Source organism: Hyla sarda, chromosome 1 (genome assembly GCF_029499605.1).
Source record: "Hyla sarda isolate aHylSar1 chromosome 1, aHylSar1.hap1, whole genome shotgun sequence".
In the NCBI taxonomy this organism is placed as follows: Eukaryota; Metazoa; Chordata; class Amphibia; order Anura; family Hylidae; genus Hyla; species Hyla sarda.
The window spans coordinates 358,626,957-358,634,462 of NC_079189.1; the positions used below are offsets into that span (position 1 = coordinate 358,626,957).

The following is a 7,506-nucleotide window of genomic DNA, read 5'->3' on the forward strand; positions in this document are numbered from 1 at the left end:
ATTTAGCAACAGCAAGCCTCCAGTTTAGCAACAGCTGGAGGCACCTTGTTCCTAAACTACAACTCCTATCATAGGAGTTAGAGTCCCCCTGTTCCTAAACTACAAATCCCATCATGGCCAGGGAAGCCGCTTATCTCCCACCCGCCTGTGCCTACAACTCCCATCATGTCCTCACTGTAAAGACATGCTGGGAGTTGTAGTTGTGTGGCACAGGCTGGTGGGAGTTGTGCGGGCGGGTGACAGGCAAGCCAGGGAAGCTTTTCTTTTCACCCGCTTGCACATTTTCCACCTGCTTGCGCCGCACGACTACAAATCACAGCAGGGGCAAACATATTGCCTGTGCAGCCGGTTCAGCTGCACAGGGGCCCAGCGTGTGAGGGGACCCGCCGCCCTTTCATCAGGGCCGGATTAAAGTAGGGGCGGTCCCATGGTCCCAGGCGGCACTTTTCAGGGGTGGCACTTTGCTGCCAGAGTTTTTTAAATTTTTTATTACCACATCATGGTCCGGGACCAAGATGTGGTAATAATAATAGGAAAAAAAAATGGGTCCTACGACTCCCACTGGCATCCATGGTATGGACAGCCCTGCATCGGGCCGGCCCTGAGCACAGGAACCCCCCGCATCCTCAGTCCTGTGCTCAGGGCCGGGTTAATGAAATGGCACAGGGTTGTGGGGGTTAATGAAATGGCACAGGGGGGTGGGGGTTAATGAAATGGCACAGGGGGGTGATGGGTTAATGAAATGGCACAGGGGGGGAGGAGGGGGGTGGGGGTTAATGAAATGTCACAGGGGGAGGAGGGGGGTTAATGAAATTGCACAGGGGGTGAGGGGTTAATCAAATGGCACAGGGGGGATGAGGGGGTAATTAAAATGGCACATGGGGACCAGATCAGGGCCACCTCAATTCCCAATCTCCCCTCTAATCCCCTCTGTGCTATTTTAATTAACCCCCCTCCTCCCCCCTGTGCCATTTCATTAACCCCCCTCCTCCCCCTTTGCCATTTCAATTTCCCCCTCCCCTCTGATCCCCCTTGCCATTTCATTCCCTCCCCCTATTAAAAGGGGGGGGGGATTGAAATGGCACAGAGGGAGGAGGGGGATTAATGAAATGGCACAGGGGGAGGAGGGGGAATGAAATGGCAAAGATGTATTTGTGAGCCCCTAAATATAATTGTAATCATTTATATTGTATACAGCTGATATATACCCCTATATGGTCCAGTATAGAATCACTTACATGGTATACAGAACCTGTGTACAGCTGGTATATATCTCTATATGATCAATGTATTTGTGGTGGTGGTGGGGAGGGGGAGGTAATTGGGGAATCTTGGTTTGTATATATAGTGGATTTTATTTAATAACAGTATAGTGGAATTATCCAGTCACTAGTCGCTTTGTGGTGTAATGGTCCTTGTGTGGCAGTATTATGTGTCCCTTACATAGGTGTTTTATTGGTAATATTTACCGGTATTATTGGTATTGTTGGTCTCAGTATGCCGAATCTGGTCAGGTTACAAAAAATGTAAGGTAATATTTGCTCCTTATTTAGTGGTATCAATTGGTAACTGCATGATTAGTATTTTTAGGTATTTTGGTAAGACAGTATTATCATGCATTAAAAAAACTGTCATACAACTCTCATACAGCCTTCATAGGCCGCCTGCCCTGCTCCCCCGAATACAGATTTTAGGAGCATGTAATTTAAGGGCCAGTGCCGCAGGAGAGATCTCCCAGCCGGCCCTAGGTGACATGTGACTCACTCACATGTAGGCTGTGCGCCACTGCTGAGCTATTAGTAACATGCCATTCAGGAGCATGGAAAAGCTAGGTGACGATTTCTCACCTAACTTTTCCATGCTCCTGAATGGCAAATCTGTTTATAATAGCTGATCTATAATGACTTATAATCGATCAGCTATTATAAACAGATATGCCATTCAGAGCTTGGAAAAGCTAGGTGAGAAATTGTCCCCTAGCTTTTTTAACCTCTTAAGGACCAAGGACTTACCGGTACGTGATGAGTCCTTTCCCTTTCTATAACGCGGGGCCACGGCGTGTCATAGCGGGTCGGGCCCGGCCTCTAACAATGGGCCAGACCTCTAAAGTGAAAGGAAAACAATGCTGGTTAGCTCAGGGAGCTGTTTGAGATTGCCACGGCGAAATCGCGGCGTCCCGAACTGCTTACATGACAGCCGTAGGGTCCTTACCTGCCTCCATGCTGTCTGATCGCCGAATGACTGCTCAGTGGCTGAGATCCAGGCATGAGCATTCAAGTGGCAGAAATGTCCAAATTATAAAAATATATAGTTAATTAAACCGCTCGGTCAATGGCGTACGCGCAAAAAAATTCCAAAGTCCAAAATAGTGTATTTTTGGTCACTTTTTATATCATGAAAAAATGAATAAAAAGTCCTATCATTAAGTCCTATCAATGCAAAATGGTACCGCTAAAAACTTCAGATCACGCCGCAAAAAATGAGCCCTCATACCGCCCCATACACGGAAAAATAAAAAAGTTATAGGGGTCAGAAGATGACAATTTTAAACTTATAAATTTTCCTGCATGTAGTTATGATATTTTTCAGAAGTAATACAAAATAAAACCTATATAAGTAGGGTATCATTTTAACCGTATGGACCTACAGAATAAAGATAAGGTGTCATTTTTACCGAAAATTGTACTGCGTAGAAACGGAAGCCCCCAAAATTACAAAATAGCGTTTTTTTTTTCTATTTTGTCTCACAATTATTTTTTTCCGTTTCGCCGTAGATTTTTGGATAAAATGACTGATGTCATTACAAAGTAGAATTGGTGGTGCAAAAAATAAGCCACATATGGATTTTTAGGTGCAAAATTGAAAGAGTTATGATTTTTAAAGTTAAGGAGGAAAAAATGAAAGTGCAAAAACGGAAAACCCCCTGGTCCTTAAGGGGTTAATGCTTCTGAATGGCATATCTGCTTATAAACATCTGTTTATAATAGCTGATTTATTATAAGTGATATACTATAATAGATTAGCTGTTATAAACATATGTCTATAAGCAGATATGCCATTAGGGAGCATGGAAAAGCTAGGGGACAATTTCTCACCTAGCTGTCCCTAATACCAATATACAAGGGGGAATTGTACTGTTGCTGAACAAATTCAGAGTACTAGGATAAATATTACCAATAATACAAATGTACAAGGAGGAAATATACCCCCATACTGCGACCATTTAGTGGTAAACACTAGCTCTACACAGGCTTTGCAGTGATTACATACAGTTACTAGTGTTGCTCACGAATATTCGCAATGCGAATTTTATTCGCGAATATTCGCGAATATAGCACTATATATTCGTAATTACGAATATTGTTTTGTTTTTTGTTTTTTTTCCCACAGTACACATCACAGTGATCACCCCTCTCTGCTTCCAACTTATGTGGTGTAAAGAAGGCTCTAATACTACTATGTGAGACTGGGGCGCGAATTTTCGCATATGCGAAAATTTGTATATGCTAATTTTCACATACGCGAATTTTCTCTCATACTAATTTTCGCATTGCGCGAATATTTGCATATGCGAAAATAAAACAGGGATATTACGAATTCGCGAATATTCGCGAATATATGACGAATATTCGTCCATATATTTGTGAATATTCGCGAATTCGAATATGGCCTATGCCGCTCAACACTAACAGTTACATTAGGTGACGTCTTCTCTAATTGGAGTCGTTCACTCTTCTTTTTCTTCTCCATCCAGTCCAGACCATCATGATGATTTCTTCCAGCCACGAACCGTCTCCATAGAACCTGCCAGACAAACATTTTAGGCTATGTACTTTTCCAGCACCTATAGTGCCCCAAACAGTAATAATAACCCCCTTGGTGTCTCACACAGTAACTAGGTAGATAGGGTAATTGGTTAGGGAAGAGTAGGTATGTCCCCCCATCAAGTAGACAGGTCCCTTTACCTAGTTCTCCCCACTACACAGGTGCCCTGAATAGATAGGTGCCACCTGTAGGTAGCCCAGGGGGGCTTTTAGCTTGCGGGGGGGGTCCAAGCGCTGGGGCCTCAATGCAAGTCTATAGGAGGGGGGGTGAGGCATGATGTCATGAGGGGGAGGGGCTATGACATCACACGCTCCTGGCGCCGGCTCCTGAGTAGTGGCAGTCTCTGCTTCAGGCGGGGGTCGTGACACGCTCCTGTGCTACAGCACAGGGGCTCCGTATAGGAGACCGCGGGGGGGGGGTGGCCCCAGCACTCTGACCCCCGCGATCTAAAACTTATCTCCTATCCTTCAGATAGGGGATACGTTTTTATACATAAGACTTATCCTTTAAAGGAAATCTGTTACCAGTGTCACCTGCACTAACCTGTCACTACCGACACTGATGACAATGGTACTTACTTTGTACAATTCCGTGGCGGGGATCTCCGGTAATTTTGTTCTTTAGCTCCAGCTCCGAGCGGAACTTAGTGATGTCACTGCTGGTGCAAGACCCAGCAGAGAGCAGCAGCGGCTTGGGGCATGGGCAGAGCTTAGTGACATCACTGCTGGTGCAAGACCCAGCAGAGAGCAGCAGCGGCTTGGGGCATGGGCGGAGCTTAGTGATGTCACTGCTGGTGCGAGACCCAGCAGAGAGTAGCAGCGGCTTGGGGCATGGGCGGAGCTTAGTGACATCACTGCTGGTGCTCCCTGCTGGGTCCCGCTGCTAGAGAACAGCAGCGGTGACATCACTAAGCTCCACCCGTGCCCCAAGCCGGGTGCTGAGACTGGAGCAAACGGACAAGATTACCGGAGATCCCCGCCACGGAACGGGACAAGGTAAGTGCCGTTGTCATCAGTGTCACCTGTACTACCTGTCGGTACTGACAGGTTAGTGCAGGTGACACTGGTGACAGATTTCCTTTAAAGAAGTTGTAATGCAGCAGCCCCCTTTAGGTAGTTTTAGTGCAGCAGCCCCCTTTAGCTAGTTTTAGTGCAGCAGCCCCCCTTTAGCTAGTTGTAGTGCTTCAGCCCCCTTTCTGAAGTTGTGGTGCAGCAGACCCCTTTTTGTAGTTGTAGTGGCAGCCCCCTTTAGCTAGTTTTAGTGCAGCAGCCCCCCTTTAGCTAGTTGTAGTGCTTCAGCCCCCTTTCTGAAGTTGTGGTGCAGCAGACCCCTTTTTGTAGTTGTAGTGGCAGCCCCCTTTAGCTAGTTGTAGTGCAGCAGCCCCCTTTTAGCTAGTTATATTGCTGCAGCACTGTAGGGCAGGGCCCGGGTGCCAGAGATGTCAGTCTGCCCCTAGATATAAGAGAAATAGATATGAGATAGCTAGGTAGATAGATAGATACACATACAGACAGATAGATATGAGATAGATAGATAGATAGACACACATATAGACTAGATAGATATGAGATAGATAGATAATGAGATATGAGCTAGATATATAGATAGATATGAGATGGATAAATATGAGATAGATAGATATGAGATAGATCGATAGATAGATGATATATAAATAGATAGATAGATATGAAATAGATAGATAGATAGATAGGAGATAGATAGATGATATATAAATAGATAGATATGAGATAGATAGATAAATAGATTAAAAAAAAATACAAAGCCAGGGCAGCACTCCATAAAGGTGAAAAAATGTGGATTTATTCCATCAGAAAATGTGACAAAGCAGCGACGTTTCGATCCTCTCCAGGATCTTTCTCAAGCTAACAACATTAGGACTAAGGTGCTATTTATACACAGCAAATTCAATTCAATAAAAATTGCAATCAGTGCACTTTTAGTTCCTTTTCAGTACCTTGCACCCAGCACCTTTTCTATTTTCTTTGGGAGTGCTGTTGTTTTTTGTTTTCAGATATATAGATATGCGATAGATAGATATATGATATATAAATAGATAGATAGATATGAGATAGATACATAGATAGATATATGGATATACAAAGTAGGGAAGCAGCACATCCAATGAAAAAAAGATGAAAGGTGCACGCAGAACCAGACCTGGGTCAGGGGTCCATTTGCAATACAGAAAATTGGAGATAAATCTGCAGCACACTTAATCCAATAAAAAGGTGAAATTTATTCCATATTCCAAAACAGAGTCACAGCAACATTTCTGCCAGCTCACCTGGCCTTTCTCAAGCTCTTCAAGCTCGAGCTTGAGAAAGGCCAGGTGAGCTGGCAGAAACGTTGCTGTGACACTGTTTTGGAATATGGAATAAATTTCACCTTTTTATTGGATTAAGTGTGCTGCAGATTTATCTACAATTTTTAGATATATAGATAGATAGATATGAGATAGATAGATAGATAGATCGATAGATAGATGATATATAAATACATAGATAGATATGAGATAGATAGATATGAGATAGATAGATAGAAGATAGATATATAGATAGATACATAGATAGCGATCCCTGAGTTTGTGAGTCTACCTCTAATGTCCTACCGGAGGTCTCGCAACCACAGGGACAGACTAATTAAATCGGACGTGTCCAGACAGATATCATCACAAAAATATTTGTCAGTTAAAAACAAGGGCTCATTCCCGTGTTGCCAGTGCATCAACTGTCCTCTGATGTTGAAAGGGGGACAGTTTATTCACCCGAAAATGGGCAAAATATGTAGACTGAAACATTATCTAACTTGTACCTCCACGTTTGTTATATATGCATTGATATGCCCATGTGGTCTCGTCTATGTGGGCGAGACCACATGGGATTTCAAAACGCGCATCAACCATCATAGGTATACAATTAGAAAGAAACGTTTGGATTTACCTGTATCGAAGCATTTCACTGAGATGGGCCACTCCGAGTGGGATTTGAAATTTGTCCTCCTAGATCACATTCCTCCCCCTCAAAAGAGGTGGGGATCGCATAAGTAAATTGAAGAAGACTGAATTAAGATGGATTTACCAACTTGGGTCACTTCGTCCGAATGGACTTAATGTGGACTTTACTGTTACACCACAAATTTATACAGTGTAACCCCTAGCAACCAGTATGTTCATTAGGATACCCCCAGTCTAGTTAGTAGTGACTACATATTTATAGTAAAATTGCAAATATTAATATATCTTTTTCTTTTATATTTCAGATCGACGGGAGGATGACAGGCTGCAGTCACCTCTCAACATCAACTTCTACCATATTGAATTTATACTTGTTTTCTGTTTCTGTTTTTGAAAGGTGCAATAAACAATGTTAGTGGGACTCACACCCTGTAATAGCCCCTTCATGAGTGTTCTTATTTGTGCTTATTTTTATTTTATTTAAATATTTTATTAATTGCAATTTGCAGTACAGATAAAGAACAGCATAGTTGTGGTACAAACATTATATAAAACCCTACCCTACTGGCCCCCTCTTTTCCCACCCTATCCCCCTTGTCCTTGAGTGTATGTGGGGCACCCCCAGGTTTAATACCCACCTCACATATGGGAAAACTCACTCTGAGCCCCGCAGGACATGATATGCCTGTGGGTACCGGAGGAATGCC

At 43.5% G+C, this 7,506-nt stretch overlaps 1 protein-coding gene across 1 annotated transcript in view; it reads left to right on the forward strand.

Moving 5' to 3' along the window:
- The window catches only part of SPATA6L (spermatogenesis associated 6 like), an 87,046-nt gene extending 79,877 nt beyond the window's left edge, over positions 1 to 7,169 (forward strand). The window contains exon 15 of the transcript XR_008844288.1: positions 7,105 to 7,169. The gene's annotated coding sequence lies outside the window, so the exon portion shown is untranslated. The remainder of the gene's footprint in view (positions 1 to 7,104) is intronic.
- The last annotated feature ends 337 nt before the right edge of the window (positions 7,170 to 7,506 follow it).